The sequence below is a fragment of the Cupressus sempervirens genome, chromosome 8 (assembly GCF_028749045.1).
Source record: "Cupressus sempervirens isolate cs-2001-9-10 chromosome 8, ASM2874904v1, whole genome shotgun sequence".
In the NCBI taxonomy this organism is placed as follows: Eukaryota; Viridiplantae; Streptophyta; class Pinopsida; order Cupressales; family Cupressaceae; genus Cupressus; species Cupressus sempervirens.
The window spans coordinates 685795808-685811807 of NC_143125.1; the positions used below are offsets into that span (position 1 = coordinate 685795808).

At 34.0% G+C, this 16000-nt stretch overlaps 1 protein-coding gene across 3 annotated transcripts in view; it reads left to right on the forward strand.

Moving 5' to 3' along the window:
• Positions 1-7419: 7419 nt before the first annotated feature.
• LOC149544311 (transcription factor LHW-like) overlaps positions 7420-16000 on the forward strand; it is a 113118-nt gene continuing 104537 nt past the window's right edge. The window contains exon 1 of one of the 3 annotated variants that reach the window (XM_089798783.1): positions 7420-7719. The gene's annotated coding sequence lies outside the window, so the exon portion shown is untranslated. The remainder of the gene's footprint in view (positions 7720-16000) is intronic. The other 2 variants (XM_089798782.1, XM_089798781.1) reach the window with 2 other exon arrangements.

Genomic DNA, 16000 nt, shown 5'->3' on the forward strand with positions numbered 1-16000 from the left:
CATATGTATAATCTTTTCTTTCGTACTTCTACATTTAGATGAGTAATTTGCATTTAGAATAGAATTAGGAGTCAGAAAATATTAAAATAATCTACTACATTCCATTGAGTGTGATAGGTAATTCATATTCATCTTGCCTTAGCTATTTGTGCCTACAAAAAACTTGGTTATCCTTTACTACTCTCAGGTTAAGAGCTTATAATATCAATAATTTCTAATTAGATAAAGGCATATTCATCACATATTATTGCAAGAATCATAGGGATTTCTACCTAATAAATTTAGAGGGCAGTAATAAAGTATATACGTTTACCTAGATATTGGTAAACATTCATTTGTTTCTCCAAACATTGGGTATCAAAGAGTCAAGATTATCAAATGTATTAGGAGGACAAACTATTAACGAACAAGCTGCATCCACAATTTTTGTTTAAGATGAAGAAATCATTGACATATTCAATTTTAACACATGTAGGGGCGCCTTCTCCACAAAACACACCTAGATTTTCTCCATTAATAAACAATAAATCTCTATGGTATCTCGTTCAATATGTCTTTTTTGTTCCTTACAGCCATAGAGTGGGAGTTGAGTGACTGGCACACTTTCAACTCACTAAAAAGGGTATTTGTGTTTGATCGTTCCCTTACTTGGCAAAATTTTGACCGGCTCTCATAAATGAATAAATGCATAGAACATTTGGTATTTCCTTCGTTAAAAATAGCAAACATATACTAGTTACAAGAATACATTCATTTTGGTTAGTGGCTATCATACGTTGAATATCTATACACATGCATCCTTCTTAATAGCAAGAATTTGAGTATTGACCTTTTCAAGGATGGAAGTCTCCACTACTCTTGCTCATTCCCTCAACACATGAAGAAACAAAGAGAATATTTGGAAATAAAATCTTCAATTCATTCTTTTCTAATACCACACTTGCTTGGCAATATTCACAAATCTATTAATGTCATTTCAATGATCTGACAAGGCCTCCGTGATTGATGGTTGTATCATAACCTTATAAAATCATCTGATCTTCCAATGATGTTGAATGTCATCTTTAAAACATTGGATTACATTGATCCTTTTAAGCCCCATTTAAAACAAAATTCACTATCTTGAAAAACCATAGCTTGATCAAATATGTTAGGTCACATGGTGGCTCGGCTAAAAAACTTTCATTTTCAAACGACTGAACTATCAGATCGATCCAATGAGCAAGTCATATCGACTGGATTAAAAAATAATCATTTATTTTTTATTTTAAAACTTGCTTCATCATTTTTTGCCAACTGCCAATTTTGTGCCAAGGGGTCATCTCACTGGCTTTAAAAATTGACCAAAACACCTGACTGAGCTCTGAGATTTGACATACTGGTTCTTTGTTCTGCATTCTTGCACTCTATCAAATTTTTTTCTCATGATGACTTCGGGGTTAAAAGATATTGACCATCAAATTTGTCTTTGTAAAACTACCTGCAAGCAAACATGCCAGAAAACCATAAAATGCAATTTAATTTTGGCTTCAAAAATAGGTCAAATTGACACTTGGGAGCACAAAATCTAGGGCATTAGTTCACTGTCATGAGGAGAGTATAAATCTATTATTAGGGCTCATGAAAAATAATAGGGCACATTTAGCAAGCATGCGAAGTGGGGTACTTGGATTTGTAGAACTAGGAACATAGGCAAAACAATGATTTTTGCAAATGAAATGGACTAGGGAAAGTGTGCAAATGGATTTGTCAAGACTTGGAAACTAGCACACTTGAAGAATTTTTAGAGTAGAAAATAGTGGTACAATCCATTTGGTTTAGGAAATCACAAATTCAGAGTTATGACATCCCAAACAGGGGTATCGATCAATCTGCATTTTATGACACTAGTAAAACTTTACAAATTGCATTTGGAATCACATTTAAAAACTAATCAAACAGATTCTTCATAAGTTCACTTCTGAAACATAACAAGTCTCTGACCTCTAGAATGCAATGCAAAAGGAATTTTCTCATTCTGGTCAACTGGGTCAAAGTTATAATTGGTCAAACAGGGCCTCCTAGAATTCTAAACAATTTGCATCAGTATGACAATAGTAAAAAACCAATTTTGAGGGATTCAAAACCTAATCAAAACATATCTAAGGGACTTGAAAATTAAAATATAGGTTCTCTGATATGCATACTAAACACTTCCAAAGCAGTGAGTCATGAAACATTATTGGGTGCGAGATATTCAAATGCAAACTAGGCTTCTTGTCACTATTTGACACTATGGTAAAAATGTAAATTTGAACATTACTCAAAATAGAACTTCACAGAATGACTTAGAATGTCAATTTATCTTCACGGGACACATGGATATACTGAATGCAAAGTGTTAGAAACATTAAATATTTCATAGGCCTCAATAGGATAGTGGGGTACACATGCCTCAAATGCGCTTATAGGGCTCAATTTGACTCAAAAGTTTGAAATGGTACTCAAAATGGGAATGCAATTTTGAGTCCCAAAAATACTAATTGTTAGGATTGGTAGGTACTATGTGAGGTGTTGGGGGGGGGGGGGGGGGGGGGCGGTGGGGGGGGTGGACGGTGGGGAAATTAGTACTCTGAAATGATTCCAAACTTTAATTATTGTTCTATAAAACTGAATTGCTAACTTCTAATTGATTAAACATATAAATGGTAGTAGAAAATAAATAATAATAAGATTATACAATCACACACATATGAATCATGACATAATAATTTGGTCACATAGAAACACTTGTTAGAAGTTAAAAACTATGGTGGGTATGGTACCCAGAAATCTTCACTATACTAAAGTAAATGGGTTTTCTTGATTAAGAGCATACTATTAAATTTTCTAAGGGTTTACCCTATTAATAGTGACTTTGTACCTTGTTAGATAAGTACAAATAGATCTACTAAGATCTACCTTGTTAAAGGATTTACAAAACTCTTTAAAGCGTCTACCCTTTTAGAGAATTTAACTTCAAACCTATTAGGGTCTACACGATCTAGGGATTTACCAGATGTGATTGTTAGAAAAAAACTAAATCTTAGATCTAGATATGACACTCTTACTTGTCAAATCCCTTTTATTTTTTGATCTGATTTTTCTACACTGTACACTTCTCTCTCTATCTTGATCATAACTATTGGATCACTATCTTCTTTTTGTTTGCATTGATTGTCTTACTTTGGTGATTTCTATCTATTCACATCCCCACATTCTCTTCTCTAATGAGGGATGTCAACCTTGTATACTTGAACTAGGTCTTCTCATAGTTTAGGAGAGAAGGCACGTGCTTCAAAATAAAGGAGTTCATGTTCATAAAAATCAACTAGACTCCTAATGTTTATTTAACATATCGTGATGAGGATTGAAGATGGATCTCTAGAAGGTTTTGGAATTATTGAGCTAGGAGAACTAAGAAGTATAATGGTGAGTAGAATTTATTGTACTTTGGCAAGCTTCTAGATAAAAAAATTATTAAGAATATCAATATTTTTTTGACGCCCTTGATGTAATGGATGAAAAAGAGTAGGATTAAGAGGATGATTACTATTGTTAAAAGTTTTCTTTTCTTGAAAACAAGTTGACATAGGAAACCATATTTGAAATCGTAGAATTTGGTTTTGCATTCCAAGTTGATCATCATTCCAATATAATACAAAGTGGTGTTATGTTGGTGTGTGATTTATAAAAGAAGAAGTATCACTACAAATTAATCATAAGTGTTGAAGTTCAACACAAATGAAGAGTAGATTAATTAGAGGTGCATGTGAAGTGGACAAATTAGTTGAGTGATTACACCCTTATGTTGAAGCATCAAGCAAGTAGAATCAACAAGATTATATAAACATTGATTTAAATGTAAGTATTATTTGAAGTGACAGCTAAACTAGTAAACATGGAGGTGATGAAGTTTTTTACAATCTATTTTGAGATTTTGTAGATGCCTGGTGTACAATCATAGATTCATGATTTAGTGAAAAAGATACATATGGATCTAGTGCCTCGTGTAAGAGAGATCCTATTCATGAGGCAATGGGTGTGCATTGCGGATTTCAATGAGGGAGAACCTCATTAGAGGGGTACACAATGGACTTATAAGATACATTGGTTCACTAAAGACATAATCCATCTTAGAAGTGATGCATCACTAGCCAATTTTGTGCAAGGGTGTGCATAAATTTATCAAGAGATGCAAGATCTACTACATACAAAAAATACGAGCACAAAACACAAGGTTGTACACACTATGATGGGAGGAGCTTTTTATGGATTTATTTACTCATTACATTGTCATGCATGTAGAAAGAGAACGATTCTATCTTTCTAATGGAGGAAATATTTTTAAAATGGTACATTTTGCTATTTAAACTAAGTCACACGTGTAGTACTATCTCTTGAACGAGGTGATATTATGACCTATCCATCCCTACTTCTAAAAACTCAAAATTTACCACCATGACCCAATCCTTTAATAATGTTTCTAATTGCATATAGGTTGACAACCCAACACACCTCAAGATTAGCATCAAAGATCTCATATTCCTAAATAGTCATTGGTCATCAATACTAGGCTATAATCATAAAGCATCATAAAAAAAATCTGTATCAACATAAAAACAATACATCCACATTATCATTATAAATTTCTCTTTATGTGTACCTCTTTGATATTTTGTTAAAGAAGGGTTTTACCTCATTATTAAAAAAGTCGTAAATCTTCCTCTCATGCACAACAAACTCCATGCTTTTCAACACAACCTTGATTTCACATATAAATATCAAATCTAAAAATAAAATGGAAGAAACTGCATTAATTGAAAACCAAACTTTTAATTAAACTAGACTCTACAAACCTAATCTTACAATATAATTTTTATGATCTCTAACAATACAAATCTAATCCTTTTTAAAAAATTCTAATCAACAATTACAAATCACATCATACTATTTATAAATTAACAAACAAACCTCTAAACCATTACATGCATTACCTTTTCACCTTGCTATATTTTAATATAATTATTCAAATATTATAATAATAATACAAGCAAAGGTAAAGGAGTATAATTCATTGAAGAGTGGCATTCATTAAGAAAACAAAGTATTTAGGTAGCATAAGTGAAGCTCTCATGGTGTAGTGGATATGTCCCCATATGCACCTACTCATCCGTGCACTAAGGTACACATCTTGTCTCCACTTTTCATCGTTGCTCAATGCTAAATAAATTTTCCCAATCATTTTGTTTAAGTAGACATTTTGAAAATTTATGGCGTATACATTACATCATCGTGCCTCATAGGTTTTAGGTTTGCCCAATGGAGTTGTAGTGGCCCCACCATAGGAAGACAATCACCATTATATTGACTAATAACAAATCAGAGGCATTATTCAAAAGAAATATATGAGAGACATGTTGGAAAACGTGTCATAATAGGCGTCTTGTACTAAAAAGAAAATTTGAATTTAGGAATAAATAAATGAATGTTGGACGACTTTTATGAATGGTTATATTTTTGTTTTCTAATTGAAAGTGGGATTAACTTAATTTTGCCTATTTTTAAGTATGACTTCCAATTTTTTAAGATTGGAATTTCTTATAAATTACTTTGTTACTTCTAATTAATCATATATTAGAAATAGAAAAAATATAAGAATAAGAAATAGAATTTTTTTGATTTTTTTCTTTAAAGTAGAGAAGATTCTCATTTTCTTATATTTTATTAATAATAAATTTTTGCTAAGTTTTTATTAAAATTTAAAGATAGATAGTTTAGGGATTTGAACTTATAAATTTTTATTGTTTATTAAAAGTTTAATTAGATTTTAAGAGTAAATTGTTTAAGGAGGTATTGTCTATGTAGCCAATTTGATGGTTGGGTAGGTTTTCTCTTTAAAGAGTTTGAATTAAGATTGGGATGTTTGAATTAAAATTGATATTAGTATAAAAGGAAAAGAGAAAAATAATATATGTTTTTAAGTTAAATTGTGATATTTCTATCAAGATTTAACTATGTAGTCTTTAAGTCAAGTTTATTGGTTCATGTTTCATGAGTGGCGGTTAGAGTGAAGTTTGTTGGTCCATCTTTCATGAGTAGTGGTTCACAAGAACTCATCTCTAGAATGAATAGAACACTTAGACATTATTGTATAAGGCATGTTTACAAGATGAAGCATTGTGACTTTCTAGAAGGTCATCAATTCTAGTATTACTCCAACTCAAGCGCACTTCACAAGAGATGTTGAGCCCACTTTACTTGCAACTCCATTTATAAAATAGAGTCTTCAAAATTTATTATTGAAATCAATTAATTAAAAATTATAATTAAAAAAAAAACTAAATTTGAATAATAGAGTTGGGTACATCTTATAATAATAAATGTTGATATAAGAAATCATTTGTGAAAAATATATCATTTTATGTGTAAGAACTATGATGAAGAGTAAAATTTGTTGTTATAGATTCTATATGTCCTTGTATTAGAAATGAATGCTCTCTTTTTAATATGTCTTTGGTATGAAATAATGTCTTAAATGAGAATTAAGACTCATAGAAACGACCCTCTATGTTGTGGATTATCTTTAAAAGTCTAATATTTACTTTATCATAATGATTAGAGTTAATTAAAGTATATTAGAAACAAGAAGTTGAATTGTGATGCTTAAGTTCTTTATAGTCAAACCTATTATAAGATCTTTAAAATTAGGTGGTTATTCAACAAACAACAATCATGTACAATAACACTTTAGAATGATTGGATATAGAATGGGATTCCTTTTAATCTAGTTTTGATAAGTTAATGAAACCAAACAAGGGGTTTGACCCTTACAAAGCTACATCCAAAAGGTTGTCAAAAGAACAAGAGCACAAAGCTACAACCAAAAGACTCGTCTTTTACCCTATAAAATAATATTTTTATTATACATTTTTTATTAATTAACTGTACAATTTATACTTTACCTCACAAAATCTAAAACTCTTAAAAATTTATCACAACCTTTATTCTTATCATTGTTTTTTTAGCTAAATATTTTGTTAATTTTATGTTTAAATGAATACTAATTACTCTAGATAAATTCATATAATTTTAGGAGTACATACCCATATTTACTACTTGAGAGAATCAACATCATGGGCATACTTTTTTGAGCCAACAATCTCTCATCTCCTCAAGGACTACCCTATACCTTATCTGGAAATGGCAAGATGGCAAAATGGCAAATCCACTAAGGGGATCACTTGTGTTTTGAGGGTGGTTGGAGACTAGAAATTTTGGCTTTAATATGTTTAACCTGTGAAAAGGAAGAAAAGTAGGTGCATTTACTTGACTAGGCAGTGAAGTGGAACATGTAGCAGAAAAATGCAAATAAATAGCAATACCCCACTTGTGTTTGCCATTGTGCCAGCCGAGGAAGACATTGGCACTTTTTGTGTCAGCTGCCCTCTTCCTCTTAATCACCATTTTCTGCTCCATTTGCTTTTCCACAATTGCAACCGAAAAATGCTCCATCATCCTTTCCAATCCAGTGATATACACACAATTCTCATGCACCCTCCCGCTGTGTATATCACCATGTTTTAGATGACACACACACAAATATACATGTCTACATAAAAATGCTTGTTCTGGTGTGTTTTGGCGATATGCTGAATTTTGTTTTGGGAGATTTCAACCGTTGCCTTCTTGCAATGTAAGGTATGTCAGATGTTGAATTTTGTCACCACCACCTTTTTTTCAACAGAATCCGCTGTGGGCAATTTACTAATTTTTGTTCTCCTTTCTAATTTATATTTTTCCATTTTTTCAAATACCACCTTTTTATGTTTTTAGCGGCGTGCATTCAGAATATATGTGATTATCCTGTCTGCATTTGTTTTAAAGTTCATGAAGTTTTGAGTAGACGGACTTGATATTAGATAAACTGGGATTGGGGTTGTTTATGATATTTTCTATGGTCTGACAGCATATGTTTCAGTTTTTTTCTTGTTTATCTCTTTCCAAAATCCTTAGTATTTTGTGGCAGACTCTGAAAATTTTGTCTCATGATAATGCTTGGAAAAGGTGTTCTGCCATTGACCTGACTTTAAAAGCTCTAACTGGTTTTAAAACCACACTGCAAATAACATTCTTTTGTGATCTCATAAATTATGCTTGTCTTCCCGAAAAGACTGCTTAGAAAATTAATATCTGTTTTATTTTTCCTTGCCCTTACAGAACTTGAGTTTTGCAAATAACCATCCGGAAAGTTGCAGAATAGGTTTCCCAATAGGTTGATTTTAGCTAGAAGTTAACTATAATCAGCGGACAGAGCATTTATCTCAAGATTGACTGGTCTTCGCACTAATTGGTAAAGATTACAAAAGATATACATGGGAAGCCGAGGGCGCCATAATGGCTTACCCGCACATCGGATGCATCTTGTAATGCAAGTGACAATGAAAGCATCCTTTTAGGAGAAAACGTTTTCCTACGTCGGTAAGGTCTGAATGGTGTATTTAACTTCAGGATAACTTTATCTGTATGATTTCATTCAGCGCCGTGATTCAGATGAAGGCACAAGCTCTTTGGTGTAAAGAGTTGGACAAGAGCTTTGCCAAACTGAAAATAGCAAATGAAGAATAGCGTTAGTATAATTCAGGTGAATGGTTTTGCCATCTCAGCATGAGGATATTCAGCACCAACCATCTACTGTAGGTTTCAATTATACTTACAAAACATAGAGAGCATCTATTTCTCAATCAATCTCGGTGAAAGAAAGTGCTTGTGAATGCTATATATAGTGACACAAACCCCTGTTATTATCAATGTTCTCATGACCAGTAATTGTTTATATAACAAAAAGAACAGAAGTAGCCTTCTTTTACAATTTTATGTTACTGCTTAAATTTCCCTTCCGTTTCCTAACACTTCTGAAGCAACCGTGAAAATATGTTTTCTCAGCAAGTTCCGTATGATCCTTGAACTTCAGGTTTTGACAAACAAAATCTTTGTGAAGTTATGGTGGTAGTTTGCTAGTTTGTAAGGGTGAATTCTGTATGCATACAAGGTCTATCTGTTCTCCATGCAATCCAAGGCGATTATCCTGTAGCTTTCTAACAACAGGCTCGTCTTCATTTTCCATTTCTTTCCAATGGCCACACCAGAAATAATTTGATAACATATTAGATTTGAAAATATGATTTTATCAGATTCATAAGGATAAGAACCAGGTTGAGATGAGTAGACAGGCTTCTTACATACGCAAATGCTAAGTATACTGTTTTATGTCTTTGGGTTTTGCATATACTGTATTTGGGAAATGATCCATTAGAAAACTATGAAGTGCATACACTCTATTGCTGTAGGTGCCCACTTTCAACTGACTCCAAGGAAGAGTAGTTTCCGGATATAACATCTGATTGTATGAATTCTTCATAATCTTGACCTGTGTGGCAACCAATAAATATACATGCTCATCATGAAGTAGCTGATTAGGCGAACCTTGGGTGGCTGTTAGTCCATAGGTGGTTCACACTTCTTGAATATTCATGTGGTACTACTTGAAGGGAAATTAGGCATCCCTAAAAAGCAATCTGAGATCAGTATGCGTATCTAGTGCCTACTGTTTCATCACAAACAGATGACAATATGCTGATGCAAACACATGCTACTATGCCTTAAAAGGGAGTCAGGCACAATTTAAACTTTATTTCCCACGATTAATCCTTAGAGGAAAATACTTGTAATTTAAGATCTTGCCAGATTAGGCAGTTTCAGATGTATGCATACTTTTAAGATTCAACAGTACAGAATCATTTAACAGAAATAACAAGATAGAAACTAGATCATAAAATTTACATGGGAAAACCATTTTGGGTTAAAAAACCCCACACTCCAAGACTAGAGAGCCATTGTATTATTCAGCAACAAAATACAATAGAATACGATCTTCAGGCTCTAAGCCTTAACATGGAAATTGATATCCTGCTCTGTCCTAGAAACAATTTGACAGCATGACCCATGTGAAATGAGCTCTTCTCTCATACAACTCCTCTAGTAACACTTGTATTTATAGAGTTTCCAGTGCAAATTAAAGTGATAGCTCAAAGACACATCTACACTCAATATATCTTCTCCATATATCTAGAAACTTCCTTTATGCATAACTCTTGCATAAATAAAACTTCTATTTTCAAATCTCCAAGTCTATCTGTGTGGAAGATTTGGTCGTGGTAAAGATCTCTCTGAAATCAGGCATAAGACTATGCAACCACTTGTTGCCAAACCGCATTTTCTTGGAACTTCTTTGCAATTCTTTTCTCAAAAATCCCATCCTTAGGAAACATAGCACAACCCTCTCTTTTCTCAATATTGATTGCACCCAACTCCCATTGGGCTCCACAATTACAATAGGTACTTTGGAAAAAACATAGGACCATTCAAAATAGTTAAATCATATCCGAAAAGGACTCCCAAGGCTGAGGTACCTTGAATGAACTCCAAGGAGACTAGTTTCCAGATATAACATTTGATTATATGAATTTTTCATAATCATGATCTATCTGGACAACCAATAAATATACATGGTAATCATGTGGTAGCTAATTAGTTGAACCTTGGGTGGCTGTTAGTGCATAGGTGGTTCACACTTACTAGATGTCCTTGTAGTCCAACTATCAAATTTAACTTGACTTTCTTTTTCTTGGATATGAGAAAAATTAATTTTTACTGAAGTCAGCAAAACAGAGAGTACAAATGATTACAATGCAGATCTGGATACAGAAAACAATCCACAGGAAAGTGAAGACTACCAACTAATGCTACGCAATCTTAATATCTCCAGAAACGCTTTTAGAGTACTTTTGATCATGCAATGCTATTGCATATGAGATTGGACTCTTCTGCTTTTGTTTCATCCATTATTGAGAAGATACAAGTAGCATGCATGACTACTTATCAGCAGTCACATGGATTGATATTGTTTAGACCTCAGGATGGTGTTATTTAGATGCATACATTGCATCATAATCAGGATTCTTAGCCTCCCATTCATCTGTGTTGAGAGGTTTTGGAATTATTTAATAACAAAGTGCTCTTGCAACATTTAGGAGAGAATTTTGCTTATTCCAAACATGAATATTCAATAGAAAGCAACATTCTCATAATCCATTTTATGGTTTCATATTATAATCTTCCATAATCAGTTCATAGTACATACAACCATACCCTGGAAATGGAAACTGGAAAAGGAGGTTCAGAAGTCTCATACAATTATGAACAGAAGTAAGTATTTGAGATCTCTTTAGTTTAATAAATGTTAGTGTACTATGGTCTAAGAAACAATTGAAGGTTTAGAAATGTACAACTAACAACTTCCAATAATAACTAATAGATAGATTATTTAATCAATTTATAAGATACATGTGAAATAAAAAAACTTGAAACCCCATTCTACGTGTATGAGACGGGCAAATAGGTCCTCTATTTATTACTGGAAAATATTTATGCATCTAAAGCTTCTTGACTTGGATCCCAAAGATGTGTAGACTATGGGCCAAACCCGAAGGAGTATGCTCTATTTGACAATGTCTTACTGTTTACAGATACAGTTTGTAGTTTACAACGTCCAACATGATGGATAGTAAGAAAAATAGAGTTGTAGGATATATAAATCAGTGCTAAATGGCAGCTTAATTCCATTTCAAGAACTATTGATATGCCAACTAATACATTTTTTCATAACAATTCTTGACCTAGAAGATGAATTGTCAAGGGAAGAATTACTTGATGCAAAATTCTTCCAATGTTTCAGCAGCATCTTCTTGTCCATGTGCAGAAGTATACCATCATTAATCACTCAAATTAATTAGCCCTCCAATGTCTTTGTGTTGTTTTCTTGTATATATGTAATTGGATAAGAAGATGTAAATTTTGTGAAGTGTCAATGGTCGTAAGTTAGGAATATGATGCAGGGGCATCTAGGGGTGGTTGGCAATGTTTCACGACCCAAAATGATTTCCTTTTTGTTTGTCTATATTTTATTCCAGTTGGACAATTTACTATATTTTAGGTAGCGATGGGTCTAGTTGGCTCATTATCTTAAGCGATCCTTATGGTGTGATCTAAGCATCATGGAGATCCTATATCTAGCTTTGCAATTGTTAGAGTGGGGTTGCCATTGCACCAAAGGACCGATCTGTCAATGCCGAATACAACCACTCAACTTATAGTACTTAGGAGGTAGTTAAGCCCTTTTCATGAATACTGAGGGAGCACTAAACAAATTTTCAACAATCTCCCCCTCAACGTTACGCGAGGGTCTGAGGATTCGAACCTGTGACCAAGCTCCGATACCACTTGTTAGAGTGGGGTTGCCATTGCACCAAAAGAATGATCTGTCAATGCCCAATACAACCACTCAATTTATAATACACAAAAGGTGGTTAAGCCCTTGTCACGAATCCCAAGGGGAGCACTTAGAAAATTTCCAACAGCAGCTCAATCCAATGTTTCTAGATGAAGTTATCTTATATTTGGTCCGAACCTATTTATGCTTTCCGATTCTAACAGATAGGTTGGCATGATTTGGCTTGTGATGGAGATTCACATTATGCGAAGCCTATTGGCACATCATTCTATGTTGCTATATACATGGCAGACTTCTTTATGTGTTTGTACATCATGATGTTTCTAATTGGGAGTGTTCTTATGGATTTGGGTCCTAACCTATATGTTTGTAATATGTTTCTTTGGTTTGGAGATTGCTGATTGGATAAGCCGACTTGTGGTTGAGGATCTTGTATATAAGAAGGGTAGTAGTTCTTGTTTAGTGGTAGCTTGGTAATACTAAGAATAGCCAATAGCTCTGATAGTGAAGATCGTAAATAAGGCTTATGTCATTAGTAATGGGTAGTTCTATTGAATAATTTGTAACTGCACTTGAAGGCCAACTTGATGATAATTGAAGATTATATTTCCTTATTTTCTGGTGTTGCACATTGTTTTGTTTTGTCATTTCGGCTGTGATGTTTCTAGCTACAAGGCTGGCCATCTTCTTTGAGGATTTCTCTGTCCTTGATTGCGTCAAATAGTATCAAAGAACAATTGCAATTCTTGATTGCTAATCCAAGTTCCTGAGCTTGGAAAGTTGCAGATTTGTTTTTTGTAGGGCGGCAGGGCAGTGGAACCGAGGATCTGACCTACATCAACAAGGGGCTTGTGCATGGTGATTGAAGATAGGATTTGTTGCTGATTGTGCATGACAACAAAGTTTCATAAATAGGGTTTGATTAGATCAAGTTTTGAAGTCTAAATCCTAATGATCTCGGTTGTAGGGTGGTAGAAGGTAGATATGACCTACAATTGTAGAGGGTTGCACAAAGGAAGCCATAGGAAAAGTTAGTGGATCGGTCAGAGGGCAAGTTGGTGAATTTTGAAGACTTTGTAGACAATTGGTTTGAGGTGGATTGAAGGTGTTCATAGATTTCTTGATTGTGTTAAGGAAATCAACGCTCATGACTAGATCGCCAAAACTAAGGAAATTGAAGGAAACTCATAAGATTTTCAAGGATCCTGTCTAAAAGAATGAACCCTAGAAGGCTAGAGAAAATGATGGAGGAATTCAGGAATGAGATAAGAACTGAGATATGGAATGCCTTGACTAGGGTAGGAGGAACCCTGAAATAGAAGATGAATTTGAAGAAGTTGTCGAAAGTATTGAGATAGCTAAAGTTGAGGTCCTTGTAGATGAAAAAACATTATTGAGAGTTGTGACACAAATGGGCGAGAGCCATAGAATGGATGTTTCTTGCTTTGCTGTTTCGCTACTTCCTAAGGAATTGATAGATTGGATTGATGAATTAGAAGATTACTTTGAGTTTAAAGATGTTAAGGATCCATAACAGGTTAGGTTAGCACAAACTAAGTTGAAGGGTCATATTGTCCTATGGTGGAAATAATTGCAAAAGGATAGAGAAGATATTGGTGACCCTAAGATTACTAGGTGGAGAGTTATGGTTTCTATACTTATGAGAAAGTTCATACCAAAATATTATGAATTGGGATTGTTTAAGGAACTACAAAATCTAAAGAAAAAAGGATCCAACACTAGAGGAGTACACCGAAGAGTTCTACAAGATGACAATACAATTAGATTCGAACACTGAGAGTCATCTTAGGAAAAGATGGCTTGTTATGTAAATGGTTTGAGACTTAACATTCAAGATGAAATAAGTATGTTGAGGATTAGTACAATTGAAGATGCTTATTGACTTAACATTCAAGATGAAATAAGTATGTTGAGGATTAGTACAATTGAAGATGCTTATTGTTGATGTTAGTTTTGTACCACTACATAACATATAGCAATTGAATACTTGAGATGGAATATCAAACACTCAATCCCTCTCTTGAAAAGTAAATACTCATGAAGAACATGAGAAAACTCCAAAGTTCCTTACACCTATGGATACTAACTCAGTTATATTAATGTGATTTGTTGGTTAATCATGTAGGCAGGCTTACGTTATTCATTCGAAGATAACTTGGACTTTTTCTATGATGGTGATGAATCTAGCTTTGCAATGTATATGAGTGCCAAATGATGTTGAAGGTGATGATGATGGAGGGTATGTCTGCCAATGATGCTTCTTCTTTTTTAACTTTCTTCTTAAATGAACTCCAACTACAGAACTACTTGTTGCTTTACTTATACTCCTATGAATGGAAAGATTAACAAATGGACAGGGATCACATCTGATGGAAGCTCACCATTGGCTTTACCTCCATAGATGCAATGATTCAAGGGAAAAAGACTAGATTACCACACAAGGCTTCCTCACTAGCCTCTAGGATGCTAGTGGCCTAGTTTATAGATCTCTATCAAACATCCACTAATATCACCATACAACTATCCGTCTTATTCTTACTCTTGCTTAACAACTTTCTTGAAATAAAATCTACTTTAACAACTTCAATGAAATTTAACTCTAACTATTGGAAGTATAAACCATGCAATAACACCAAGTGTCCCTAATCACTATGCAAATCACAACAATGATAAGAGAAGCAATTTTGGTATTATCGTAACCAACAATTTTCTTCAACCCTTTACAAATGAGAGAAAATGACCTTATATAGGGGCCAAAATTACAACCAATGGTAGAGATTAAGAGGCAAAATCAATGATCTAGATCAAATCCCAAAAACCTTAATTAGGGTTGCCATCCCATCGGCCAATGAGGAGATGCCACCTTATCAATGGACCAATGAAAAAAAGAAAAAGTGGCAACCAATGAGAAGGCACCAAAATGGTAGCCAATTAGAATTAGACACCTATCCTACCCAAGAAGGAGGAGAATTTGCCACTTGAGCTTATATCAAATGATCCTCTAATATAATTCTACCCTTTTCTTTCATCTTTTTGGCCAAGGCAATGAACTTGGCTAGCTTGTCGTTGACTTCTTTCATGGGAGGGAAAAGTGTGTATTTCATCTTGAGCTCAGTTGATCTCATCATATTGCTCACTGCTTGTTGTGTCTTCTCATGATCCTTCTCATACTCTTTCCCATATCCGATAAAGGCATTGAGGGAGGCAAGGATGCCCAAATGTTTCTTCTTGATGGCAACCTTCTCCAACTCATCCAATCTCGATCCAAACTCTGTCTCATTGACGCTCTCTTTGATATCTTCAAAATCAAGTGCAACCCTGACATTGCTCAACATGGTTGAAATGAAAGTGTCAATGCTTGGGTTGTGGTGTGCAATCTCATTTTGTATCTCTTCAAGTATCCTCAATTTGATGGTCAAGACAACAAACCAAGACTCCACTGTACTCATTCCTCCTTCATCCACCAACTTGGTTCTCTCCAAATATCTCTCCGGTAGCTCAATAAATGCCTGTACCCTGGGAATGGCTAAGTCCTTGACTGGAAAAATCCTTCCACTCACATTCAAATGTTCTAAATTTCTCTCAAATAGCCACCAATGGCCCAAATGT